We start from the raw sequence: 13,529 nt of genomic DNA, 5'->3' as shown, positions 1-13,529 counted from the left end.
GTATAGTCCCCCACATTTGGCTGGCAGTATGTTCCCCCACATTAGGCTGGCAGTATAGTCCCCCAAATTATGTTGGCAGTATAGTTCCCCCACATTAGGTGCAGTATAGTCCCCCACATTAGGCTGGCAGTATGTTCCCCCACAATAGGTGCAGTATGTTCCCCCACCTTAGGCTGGCAGTATTGTTCCCCAAATTACGTTGGCAGCATGTTCCCCCACAGGCATACAGCCTCCAGCCATGAAGTATGGCTGGAGGCTGTATGCCTGTGTACTGCCCTATTTCAGTGTTCCGACCACCGCTCCGGCCATAGCAGGACTGGAGGATCGGTGGTCAGAACACCGAAGGGACGCGCCGCTGGTAAACACTTACCTACTACCAGCGTGCGCGTCCTAGCTTCTTCTCTTCTTCTCCGCAGCTCCGTGCTCGGTTGCCATGGGCGCACGCATGGGACGTCAGTGACGTCGCTGCGTGCGCCTGCTCCCGGCGGTCCCCGCGTTTTTAAAGTAAACGCGGGCCGCAGGGACTTCACAGAGGCATCATTGTGTTCCGAAAGCATCTTTCGGAACACAGGGATGTTCTAAGGCAAAAACACCCGGCGGGCCGGGTAAATGCGCTCTGCGGGCCGCATGTGGCCCGCGGGCCGTAGTTTGAGGACCCCTGATCTACACAGAATAGTGTTGGCTAGCTGAGCTGTAGAACAGTGGGCAGGCCAGATAAGTATTTCACTCCTCAGCTATTCTCACTTATTGGTACCAACAGTTCACTTTGTCCTATCAATGCAGCCCTACTGGCATTCTAGTAAGTGTAAGTGTGGTGTGTAAGCCTGCGGACCTACCTACCTTAGGGAACCAGTAAAAACTGATAGCCACATTAAAGGAGAACTCCAGAATACAAAAATTTTCCCCACACTGCCAGCAGTAAAAAAAAAAAAAATAGATACATACCTTCCTTCGCTTCCCCGGTGCCTCCGGTAACCCGCTCCGGTCTCCACCGCGATCCTCTTCCTGGTTGCCGGTGGTCAGTGAGTCATACTGCACTCAGCAAATCACCTGCCGCAGCGAAATCCTGACTCAGCCGGCGATAGGCTGAGCGGCAGTGTGACGTTTTCGACCCCGGCAGCTGGTGCCAGTGTAGTGAAGAATTGTGTGTCTTGAAGCATTCTCACACGGCCCTTCAGCCTATCGCCAGCCGAGTCAGGACTTCGCTGCGGCCGGTGATTGGCCGAGTGCAGTATGACTCGCTGACCACCGGCAACCAGGAGGAGGATTGCGGCGTAGGCCGGAGCGGGTTACCGGATGCCCCAGGGGAGTGAAGGAAGGTATGTACCTGTTTATTTTTTTTACTGCCGGTAGTATGGAGGACAATTTTTGTATTCTGGAGTTCTCCTTTAAAATGTCAACTTCAAGTAACATACTTCAGGTGATAAAATAAACTTGGACTCACTGTCAACTATAATTTTCAGTAACTCATCATCATCTTGATAGTAGTAGTAATACCATAGAGACTCCAATTATAAGGAATAAGGGATTTCTGCCAAAGAGACATTTAATTGACCTGGGAAGACCAAAGCCCCACTTAACACCAGAGGAATACTCCAAGCTGTACATAGTAATAGAATATAAAGGGGCAGATTGTCAGATTGGTGATTTTGCCATGACCATTGCTGTTGTCATTGCAAGAATTCTGTAATGAATATTCTAATAAGGAGAATTCAACCATGGATGAATCAGAGGCATAAGCAATCACATCTTTATAGGTAAGTTTAGACTATGAAATACATGTTTTAATCTGCCAGGTTAAATAAATATTGTGCAGTATTTTTGTGTTGCAGTTTAGGATGTATGTGTACATTTGTAATGCAGCCATTACTATTGTGGAAATACCTAGGAAGTTTGAAGCGTACCTGTCAATAAAAAAAAAACTTACCTAACCTTTCAACTGGCTAGAGTGTTCAGACCCTGAACTAATAAAAAACGAGAAAAAAAACAACAAGAGGTGCGCCCCTAGTGAGGACCGTTTGATGGTAGTGAAGATGTAGCATAAAGATGGGTTCTTACCCCTAAGTGTTGCGCTTAGAGCACAACACCTGTAGTAGCGTAGAAATCACGGGACACCGCTGCCACGAGGAACCACCCGGTTTGACATCCGTCAGTCCGGTAGTAAGCAATGGAAAGAAATATGTGGATAGATTCCTCTTAGAAAGGCGCTGGTACCCAAGGATGGAGATAAACTTCTTTATTGGCAAATAAAGAAGTTTATCTCCATCCTTGGGTACCAGCGCCTTTCTAAGAGGAATCTATCCACATATTTCTTTCCAGACCCTGAACTATGAACAAACAGACTCCAACGGATATGTCTCTACGACATCAAAAGATGTTTTCAATTTTTTTATGACCGTTCAAATAGAAATATTTTAATATTTATATAACTTTTAGGTTAATAATATAATAAGATCCCTATGATGCTATGCATTCAGCTCATTACTTCAGGCTAGAACAGGCCGACATAATATAAGTGCATAAATGCCCCCTTACTGTGGTGTGAGGGATCTATTTAACCCTTTAAGGACACAGCCCATTTTGGCCTTGAGGACACAGGCAATTTATATTTTTGTGTCTTTGTTTTTTCTTCCTTTCCTTTTACAGAGACAAAAGTCTTTTATTTTTCCATAACACACAAAGGGAATAAGCTAGAGAAACCGGCACTGCCTTAACCCTACAAGTCCAATACGGAAATGCAAGTGTGAGCGGCACAGGTGTGACAGTGTCAATGATCCAGGTAGCACTACACGCTGTAGAAACTACTAAATATGCAACACAAAAAGAAGAAAAAGCGGAGCGCTCACCACTGCAGTTGTCAGCTTCGCCCGACGTCTGAATTCCTGCGGATCAATCTGCCACCTCCCTGCTCGGGACCGACCCGGTCTATGGATTAGCTTCCTACGCCTGTCTGACAACTGCAGTGGTGAGCGCTCCGCTTTTTCTTCTTTTTGTGTTGCATCTTTCATTTTTCCATTTACAGACCCATATGAGGGCTTTTTTAATTTTTGAAACAATATGCACTTTGTAATGACACCTTTCATTTTACCAAAAAATGTATGAACCAACCCAAAAAAAATTATTTATTTGTGGCAGAAGAAAAAAAAAATAGCAATTTAGCAAATTTAGGGGGTGTAATTTTTATGCAGTGCACAGTACACGGACATGTTCTCTTTACTCTGTGGGTCAAATATGATTAAAATGTTTATATCCATACCCATGCATGATTAAAATGTTTTTACCCATACCCATGTATGATTAAAATGTTTATACTCGTGTTTATATGTCTATTATTGTACTACTTTTAAAATAAGGCAAACTTTTTAACAAAATCTAAAATAGCCCTGTTCTACCCCCTATAAAACTCGTTTTTATTGTGCCATAATACTTTTTTTTTTATTGATACCACTTTTGCATATATGTGAATTTTTTATAACTTTTTATTCCATTTTTTCTGCTATGAAAAAATATGCAATTTAGAAATTTAGTATTTTTTACAGTTGCACTGTTCATTGTCCAAATCATTAATATTATATTTGAATAGTTTGTGCATTTCTGCATGTGGTGGTGAATATACTTATAACATTTTTTTGATTGAGGGAAGGCTTATTTACTTTATTTAAAAAAATTAAAAACTTAAAAACAAATTTTTTTAAATATCCACTGGGGACTATTTTTAGCACTATTTTGATAGCTAATACTGTTCAGTGCTTGCAATGCTTGAGAAAGACAGTGTGATGCTGTCCAAATGATGCATCCACTGCTGACCATGGATGACTAAACACTTTTAACCCCTTAAGGACTCTTCAGGATGTTTTTCAGACATTTACGCACGCGGCAATCCAACATATGTTTATATTTCTTTTTGATTACATAGTTTTTTTTTTTTTTTTTGGGAAAAGGGGTGATTCAAACTTTTATTATGGAAGGGTTTAAGTCCCATTTGTTAACTATTTTTTTTACACTTTTTTTTGCAATGTTATAGCCCCCATAGAGGACTATAACATGCAGTACATTAATTGCAGACACTGATCAATGCTATGCCATAGCATTGCATTGATCAGTGTTATCGTTGCTCCACTGCTCCTGCCTGGATCTCAGGTACGGAGCAGTGAATCAACAATTCAACAAGGAGGCCGGTAGGGACCCACTTCGCATCCTAACAGTTGATCGGGACACCGCGGTTTTAGCGCGGTGGCCCCAATCAGCCCGACTGAGCTGCCGGGAATGCTTTCTTTAACGTTAGACGTGGCGATCAACTGTGATTGCCGCGTCTGAAGGGTTAATACCAGGCATCACCGCGATCAGAGATCTCCGGTATTAGCCACGGGTCCCGGCAACCATTAGCCGCCGGGACCAACCCGATATGATGCGGGGTTACCGCCTGACCCTGCGTTATATTGCGGGAGCAGGTGCAGGATTACAGCTATGCCCTTCGTCCTTGAGAGGTTAATTTACCTACTCCTAGAATGCTGTTGTGTTTCTACTGTGGATTTGGATCAAATTATTCAGTCTGCAACTGGGACTGAGCTCATGTCCACATGCACCCTGCACTTTTATTCATCTATACTAATTGTCTGGCTGTGCTGCTTATGCTGTTGGTAATACTGTTTAGTGCTATACATAGGCAAAGATTTCATCAGTGTTATCGGCAATCTACTTCTATGGTCTACCATAATGCAAACCATAGAAGAAGATTACCGAAGCAGCACAGGAGTAAGTAAGAGGAACTATGGCCGTCATCATGACTCATCGGACCCCTGTGATTGCACCGCAGTATTAATTACGGCATCTGAAGGGTTAATCAGTGTGATCATTGATGTCTGTAATTAACCCAGGTCCCTGGCTTCTGACAGTGGTCTATGAAGTGAGCACAGAAAAAAATTCTGTAAAGCATTGTAGGGATAGCATTTTTATGTTTCAATATTGATTCCTAGCAAACATCTGTACACTGCATTTTTTTCAGAAAAACTCCCATACATTGCCCATGGCATGCTTTTCAGCATTTTTTCGAAAAAAACCCTCGTGTGAAACCCATTTTCAGACAAGAGTTCATATTATGATTGCAAGTCCTATTTCAGACTGCAAGTCGAATGACTTTCCTATGAGGCTTTCAATTCAGGACATTAATCCCATGTTCAGGCCAGAAAGAAAGAATACATGCCTTACACTTTCTGAAACTAGCTTTAAGCTAAGTTTATATCTGCACAGATATTTTTAGTTTTCTGTTCTGTCATGGGAACAAAAGGACAGCAAGCTCAGTTACATGATGAACATCAGTGCATGTTAATGATCCCATCTATTTATACATAAATGTCTTCACTTTATGTTTATTTTTATGATGCGTTGTTTTAGGTTTTATTGATGAATTGTACATTTAGCACGTCCTTTTTTAAACATTGGGGGACATATTGAAAGTTCTTTGCTTCAAAGGTTTTGTGTTTTGCATCAAAATTTTGGCACAAAAAAGTTTTTATCAGATATTCAAAGTGTTTTACGTCAGAATTATCCAAGGTTTACACTAGTCATACCAGTTTTGCAAAAGTGGATGTGGTAATGTAGATTTCATGTAATATAAGATTTTCAAAGGGTGAGAGTCCTTTTTACATTAAAAAAAATTTGCACTTACTCTTCTTTAGTGTGAAAATCACAAAAAATGGTTGATTTTATTTTTGTTTAGTTTTTGTTATTCATTCAATTATTGAAATATGAATATCAATTATTGAATTTTTATTTTTTTTACGGTCACAGCACCTGCACTCACATTTCACCCCTAGACATGTTTCATCGACACAGTTATAGCTTATCTGTGCACCAGTCATCATGGAATATTACATTAGATGCTTCCGCACATTTTTTGGGTTAAAAAAAAAACATAGTGGGAAAATGAACTCATAAGCATATTTTTAAAGCAGCACAAGTAACCTTTGAAAATGCGAGTAGAAAAAAAAGTGTGATGGGTATTGCTGTAACAGAAATGACAGTAGTTTTTGAATATGTTCTGCATTATTTATACATTATTCATAATAATGGTTGTATATGTTTGGGGCAGCATCATGATATGTGCATCTATTTGGATAGCAGTTGGCAATGGGAAAGCTGGTGTGTATGCTCGGAAGGCGATGTATTTTGGCCATCTGAGTGAACATCTAGACAGCATAAGTGGGGTGGCAAGAGTGTCTGTCAAATTACTAAAGTTCTCCGGAAGTTCTGGCCATTTGGCCATTAGGTAGCCAAACGTGCATTAGGGGCTCTGTGGCTGGCATTTTTACATATAAGATGGATATGTGTCCTGTGAAATTGTTATTTGTTTGGTTTTATCACCTATCACCTGGTATTTTACATGTATATGTTAATTTTGATCTACTGGGACATATGGTGATAAACAATGCGTTTGGAAAGTCTTTAGACCATTTTACTTCCTTGGCATTTTGTTATGTTGCAGGATTGTGCTAAAATCCACAAAATTTGAGTTTCCCTCCATTATTCTGCACTCAGTACACCAAAATAAGAATGCGAAAATAGAATATTAAAAAAAACTTTTGCAAATGTATGAAAATGGAAAAATTTACATCTGCCTTTACTCAGAACTTAGTTAAAGCACCTTTGGTATCAATTACAGTCTCCAGCTGGGTATCATGCCATCTGGATTTGAGATGTTTTGCCAATTTTCTCTTCAGATCCTCACAAGCTCCGCCAGGTGTATGGGGATCTCCGGTGGAAGCCATTTTAAGGCCTCTCCAGAGATGTTTGATTGGGTTTAAGTCAGGATTCAAGTGGATTCACTCAAACACATACACAAGTTGTCCCTAAGTTACTCCTGTTTAATCTTAGCTGTGTGCTCAGGGTCATTGTCTTGTTGGAAGGTTACCCCTCGGCTCACTCTAAGTTTTCTTGTCCCAGCCGCTGTATTGGGCAGGTGATGAGCAGTGACTGTCCTCTAGACATGATGCTTGATTTTGAGACCAGAAAGATCAATTTAGGTTACATCATGTCAGGAAATCTTGTTTATCATAGTCTGGGAATCTTTTAGGTTCTTTTTTGCACACAACAGGCAAGCTCTTACTGAAGAGAAGATTATTTATTGACACTGCTATAAAGCTCAAATTAGTTGAGTGCTGGAATGATCATTCAACTTCTGGAATTTGAAGTTCAGCCATAGTGACTATTGGGTTTTGGTAACTTCTCTCCCCAAGGCTGTTCTCCCCTGATGAACATAGATTGGTGTGGCAGTCAGCTCTAGGAAGAGTTCAATTCAAGAGTTCAATTCAAGAAATATTAAGGCAGAAATTTGTATACCCTTCTCCAGTTGTGCTCAGGGCTTCACACTCGTGCTCGTGTCACAAACATTACACATACCTGAAGGGAAACTTTAACAAAAGAGGTCAAACTGTGCCCATAGCCGCATCCGAGGGCACGCCTTAAGTAAGCATACCCTGTAATGAATGAATGACTGAAATTAAAATAAGAGCTAGGGAGGGTTGGGAGGGATCCGAAAAAACATCATGTACGCTCCGCCAGTAAGAGCAGGGGGCTTATATACACCTATACCCCACGACAACACCTATATTCCCTGACTAGTAGTTTAGGGGCGAAAATGTTCCAGCCCCTCGCTCAAATACAGCCTGATAGGCTTAACACTTGTGCTCAGGGCTTCACACTGGTGCTTGTGTAACAAACATTAAACATACCTGAATGGAAAACATTAAACCTTAACAAAAGCGGGTGAACTGTGCCCATAACTGCGTCCGAGGGCATGCCTTAAGTGGGAAAAACACTTTACCTGGCAGGGTAACTAGCATAAACGTAGAAATACATAAACCTCGTAAACAATACCACACCCTAAGTACACTGATCATCACAACACCCTAATTCAGACCCTACACTAAGAGACAGAGTAGAATCCACCAACTAGTTATCAATTAAGGTGGTACCTGGTACTGAGGAGCTATGGCCACTATGCCTACTCTGAAGAACGAGCCGGCACTGAATCAGGACCAGGCTGACATAATAGCTAAACATACTCACCTGTGCCATTATGGCAAGGGAAATGGATAGATGCCTGTCAGGCCTAACACTAAGTTCTCCAAGTCTCTGTGATTAAGAGGCCAAAAAATACAAACTGTTAGCCAACTGACACACAAGTAACAGGACCACATGACAGACCTTGACCATGATCTCCATATTACCTGTAACCAGAACTAGGCTCAAGAAACTTACCTAAAGACTACCCAAACTGTACCGACAGCCATACCCTAAACTACAAACCAACTGGTCTCAGGAGGAATGGCCTGCCGTGGGTTACCGATCCTTGCATTACCATCATGCCTGTAGCCTGTAGTCAATTCTATGAGTAAACATTGTGCCTGAAGACGGGCCAGGTCTATGAGTACACATCGTGCGTATCGTGATCTGACTGCATTCGAATAACCCCTTTCCTGGACACTAAACCACACCTTAAACTGCTGAGCTTCCGACTCAAAATTGGTCTCAGGAGTGATGTCCCGCCGCGAGTGACCGATCCCTTCATTGCCATCGTGCCTGTAGACGTGACAGTTCCTTGCATAACCCTAGGTCTTTTTGAGAACCACTGTGCATGTAGACGTGCCAGGTCTTTTCGTAATCATCGTGCCTGTAGATGTGACAGGACTTGCATAACCATCTGTGTTTTTTTTTTGGCAACCACCTATGTGTCATGAAACTATTTCTCTGAAAGCGTGTCAGTAGCAATAACTATGTAGTGCATCCCACTGCAGATGTGGCAGTTATGAAGGGAATACAACCACCTGTGTGCCATGATGCTGTTGCTCTGAAGGAGTGTCAGTAACAACAACTGCGCAGTGCATCCCCCTGTAGACGTGGCAGGTACGAAGGGTATGCAACCGCCTATGTGTTGTGATGTTGTTGCTCTGAAGATGTATCAGTAACCACAACTATGCAGTGTGTCCCCCTGCAGACGTGGCAGGTATGATGGGTATACAACTGCCTATGTGTTGTGATGTTGTCGCTCTGAAGACGTGTCAGTAACAACAACTGCACAGTGCATGCCTCTGCAGACATGGCAGGTACAAAGGGTACAAACCACCTATGTTTTGTAATGTTGTTGCTCTGAAGACGTGTCAGTAACAACAACTATGCAATGTATGCCCCTGCTGTCGTGGCAGGTCCTATATCTCGTGATGATGTTGCTCTGAAGATGTGTCAGTAACAACAACTATGGAGTGCAACCCCCTGCAGACGTGGCAGGTATGATGGGAAAACAACCGGAATACTATGAGTGTATAAAACTGTATAAATGCCATGCACAATATAAATGCCCTGAGTGCCTGAACCCAAAGCGCGAGTGCATACGCAGCACAAAACGCCAAGAGTGCACATGCAGCATGAATGCTATGAATGTATGAACAATGAAAGCATATGCACAGTGTGAATACATGATCGTATGAACAGTATAAATGCCATGAGTGTCTGACCAGTATAAATGCCAAAAGTGTATGAACAGTATAGATGCCACAAGCATGTGAACAATATAGATGTCATGAGTGTATGACAGTATGAGTGCCGTGAGCGTATGGTCAGTATAATTGCCATGAGCATAAGGACAGTATAAATGCCACGAGCATATGGACAGTGAAAGCCCTAAATGTATAAACAGTATGGACATGAGCATATGAAGCTGCATAATATCATGAGCGTATGAATAAATACCATAAGTGCATGAACAATATAAATGCCATGAGCGTATAACCAGTATCAATGCCACGAGCATATGATTACAAATGTCATGAGCGTGTGAACAGTATAAATACTGTGGGCTACTGAGCAGTATAAATGCCATGAGCGTATAAGAAGTATAAATGTCATGAGCCTATGAAAAGTAAACCACCACAAGCGTGAGAACAGTATAGAAGCCATGAGTGAATGAAAAGTATGAATACTATGAGCGTATGAACAGTATAAATATCATGAATGTATGAATAGTATAACTACCATGAGCATATGAATAGTATAAATATCATGAGAGTATGAATAGTATAAATGCCATAGACTTGTGAACAGTATAAATACTAAGAGCATATGGACACTATAAATGCTATAAGAGTATGAACCGTATTTTGCCCTGAGCGAATTAATATTATAAGTGCCATGATCGTGTGAAAAGTATAAAAAAACGCCACAAACATGTGAACTGTATAAATGCCATAAGAGTATGAACAGTATAAACACTATGAGCGTATAAACAGTATAAATTCCATGAGCATGTGCACAATGAAAGCCACTAGCGTATAACAGAATGGATGCCATGAGCATATAACCAGTATAAATGTCATGAGTGTCCATGAACAGTATAATGCCATGACCGTATGCATGATTTGAATGCCATGGGCGTATAAACAGTATAGCTGCCATGAGCTTATGAACAGTATAGATGTCAGGCTTATATGTACAGTATATAAATGCCATGAGGGCATGAACATAAATGCTATGACATAATATAGAAAAGTTACGAAACAAAATGTTATCACCTAAATATTATGAACCTTTATCACGTGTACCTATTGTAAACTCAACACGTATACCCACTGAAAATGCTATCAAGATTACACACTACAAATGCTATGAAGCGCATGGACTAACCGCAATTGACATATAATTACTAATGCAAAAAACATATGCGCCCAAAATGCTATGAAAGTATAGGCATAAAGAGATTACATAAGGAGGAGGTTTGTTACAGTGTGTCACCACAATAGTAAAGATATTACATGAGGGGGAGGTTTGTTACAGTGTGTCCCCCCAGTAGCAAGGAGATTAAATGAGGAGGTTTGTTACAGTGTGTCACCCCAGTAGTAAGGTGATTACATGAGGAGGAGGTTTGTTACAGTGTGTCACCCCAGTAGTAAGGAGATTACATGAGGAGGAAGTTTGTTACAGTGTGTCACCCCAGTAGTAATGAGATTACATGAAGAGGAGGTTTGTTACATTGTGTCACCCCAGTAATAATGAGATTACATGAGGAGGAGGTTTTTTACAGTTTGTCACCCCAGTAGTAAGGAGATTACATGAGGAGGAGGTTTGTTACATTGTGTCACCCCATTAGTAAGGTTGATTACATGAGGAAGAGGTTTATTACAGTGTGTCACCCCAATAGTAAGAAGATTACATGGGGAGGAGGTTTGTACAGTGTGTCACCCCAGTAGAAAGGAGATTATATGAGGAGGAGGTTTGTTACAGTGTGTCACCCCAGTACTAAAGAGATTACATGAGGGGAGGTTTGTTACAGTGTGTCACCCCAGTAGCAATGTGATTACATGAGGAGGATGTTTGTTACAATGTGTCACCCCAGTAGTAAGGTAATTACATAGGGAGGAGGTTTGTTACAGGAGGAGGAGGTTTGCTTCTGTGTGTCACCCCAGCAGTAAGGAGATTACATGAGGAGGAGGTTTGTTACAGTGTGTCACCCCAGTTGTAAGGAGATTACATGAGAAGTAGTTTTGTTACATTTTGTCACCCCAGTAGCAAGCTGATTTCATGAGGAGGAGGTTTTATACAGTGTGTTGCCCCAATAGTAAGGTCATTACATAAGGAGGAGGATTGTTACAGTGTGTCACCCCAGTAGTAAGAAGATTACATGAGAAGGGGGTTTGTTACAGTGTGTCACCCCAGTAGTAAGGAGATTAGATCAGGAGGAAGTTTGTTACAGTGTGTCACCCCAGTAATAAAGAGATTACATAAGGAGGAGGTTTGTTACAGTGTGTCACCCAAGTAGTAAAGATATTACATAAGCAGGAGGTTTGTTACAGTGTGTTATCCCAGTAGTAAGGAGATTACATGAGGAGGAGTTTTGTTACAGTGTGTCACCCCAGGAGTAAGGAGATTACATGAGGAGGTTTGTTACAGTGTATTATCAGAATGATAATCCCTTAAGAACATTGGGGGAGATATATAAAGACCTGTGCAGAGGAAAAGTGGAGCAGTTGCCAATAGCAACCAATCAGATCGCTTTTTTCATTTTTCAGAGGCCTTTTAAAAAAAATAAAGAAGCGATCTGATTGGTTGCTATGGGCAACTAGTCAACTTATCCTCAGCACAGGTTTTATTATATCTCCTCCATTGGAGGTAAATAAAAACATTTTTTATATACATATTTGGTATCGCCGCGTGCGTAAATATCGCAAATATTAAAATAAAATGATACCGTACGGTGAACGGCGTGAACGTTAAAAAAAAAAGTCCAAAATAGCTGCTTTTTATAACATTTCATTAAAAAATTATAAAAAAAAGTATTAAAAGTTTTACATAAGCAAATATGGTATCATTAAAAAGTATAGATTACAGCGCAAAAATGAGCCTTCATACCGCCGCTTATATGGAAAAATGAAAAAGTTATAGGTCTTCAAAATAGGGGGATTTTAAACGTACTTATTTGGTTAAACAGTTTGCGATTTTTTTTAAGCACAACAGTAATAGAAAAATATGTTATCATGGGTATCATTTTAATCGTATTGACCTAAAGAATAAAGAACACATGTCATATTTACCGTAAATTGTACGGTGTGAAAATGAAACCTTCAAAATTTGCTAAATTGTGGTTTTCTTTTTAATTTCCCCACACAAATTGTATTTTTTTGGTTATGCCATACATTTTATGGTAAAGTGAGTGATAGCATTACAACGAACAATGGTCATGCAAAAAACAAGCCCTCATTCTAGTCTGTGAATGAAAATATAAAAAAGTTATGATTTTTTGAAGGCGAGGAGGAAAAAACAAAAACGTAAAAATAAAATTGTCTGAGTCCTTAAAGGGGTTCTCCGGTGCTTAGACATCTTATCCCCTATCCAAAGGATAGGGGATAAGATGCCTGATCGCGGGAGTCCCGCCGCTGGGGACCCCCGTGATCTTGAACACGGCACCCCGTTTGTAATCAGTCCCCGACGGCGTGTGACGTCACGCCTGCACCCCCGTGTGACGTCACGCTCTGCCACCTCAATGCAAGCCTACGGGAGGGGTCGTGACAGCTATCATGCCCCCTCCCGTAGGCTTGCATTGAGGGGCGGAGCGTAACATCACACGTGGGCGGGGGTGTGACGTCACACGCCGCCCTGTGGTCGCCCGTAATCAGACCCAGAGCGAACACGCACCGGGGACTGATTACAAACGGGGTGCCGCGTGCAAGATCCCGGCGGTCCCCAGCGGCGGGACTCCCGCGATCAGGCATCTTATCCCCTATCCTTTGGATAGGGGATAAGATGTCTAAGCACCGGAGAACCCCTTTAAGGCCAAAATGGGCTGAGTCCTTAAGGGGTTAATGTACCAGGAAGTACATTTACATCCTGAGCAGCAGACCGACTATGGAGCGAGTGCAGGAGGTGTCAGCAGCCGCACACTTACAGTAAATGACAGAGAACGGAGTTCTTGCTGTTCTCCTTCATTAACCCCTTAAGTGCCGTAATCATGACACTTAAAGGGTACTCCGATGGTTAATTTT

The 13,529-nt window shown here is 41.5% G+C and overlaps 1 protein-coding gene across 1 annotated transcript in view; it reads right to left on the bottom strand.

Moving 5' to 3' along the window:
* Positions 1-13,529, bottom strand: part of LOC130313972 (olfactory receptor 2G3-like) — a 79,820-nt gene that overhangs the window by 66,100 nt on the left and 191 nt on the right. The gene's annotated exons all lie outside the window — the stretch shown is intronic.

The sequence above is a fragment of the Hyla sarda genome, unplaced genomic scaffold (assembly GCF_029499605.1).
Source record: "Hyla sarda isolate aHylSar1 unplaced genomic scaffold, aHylSar1.hap1 scaffold_18, whole genome shotgun sequence".
Taxonomy (NCBI): domain Eukaryota; kingdom Metazoa; phylum Chordata; class Amphibia; order Anura; family Hylidae; genus Hyla; species Hyla sarda.
Note: the sequence above shows the minus strand (reverse complement) of the source record. Positions and strands in the feature narration are given on the sequence as shown.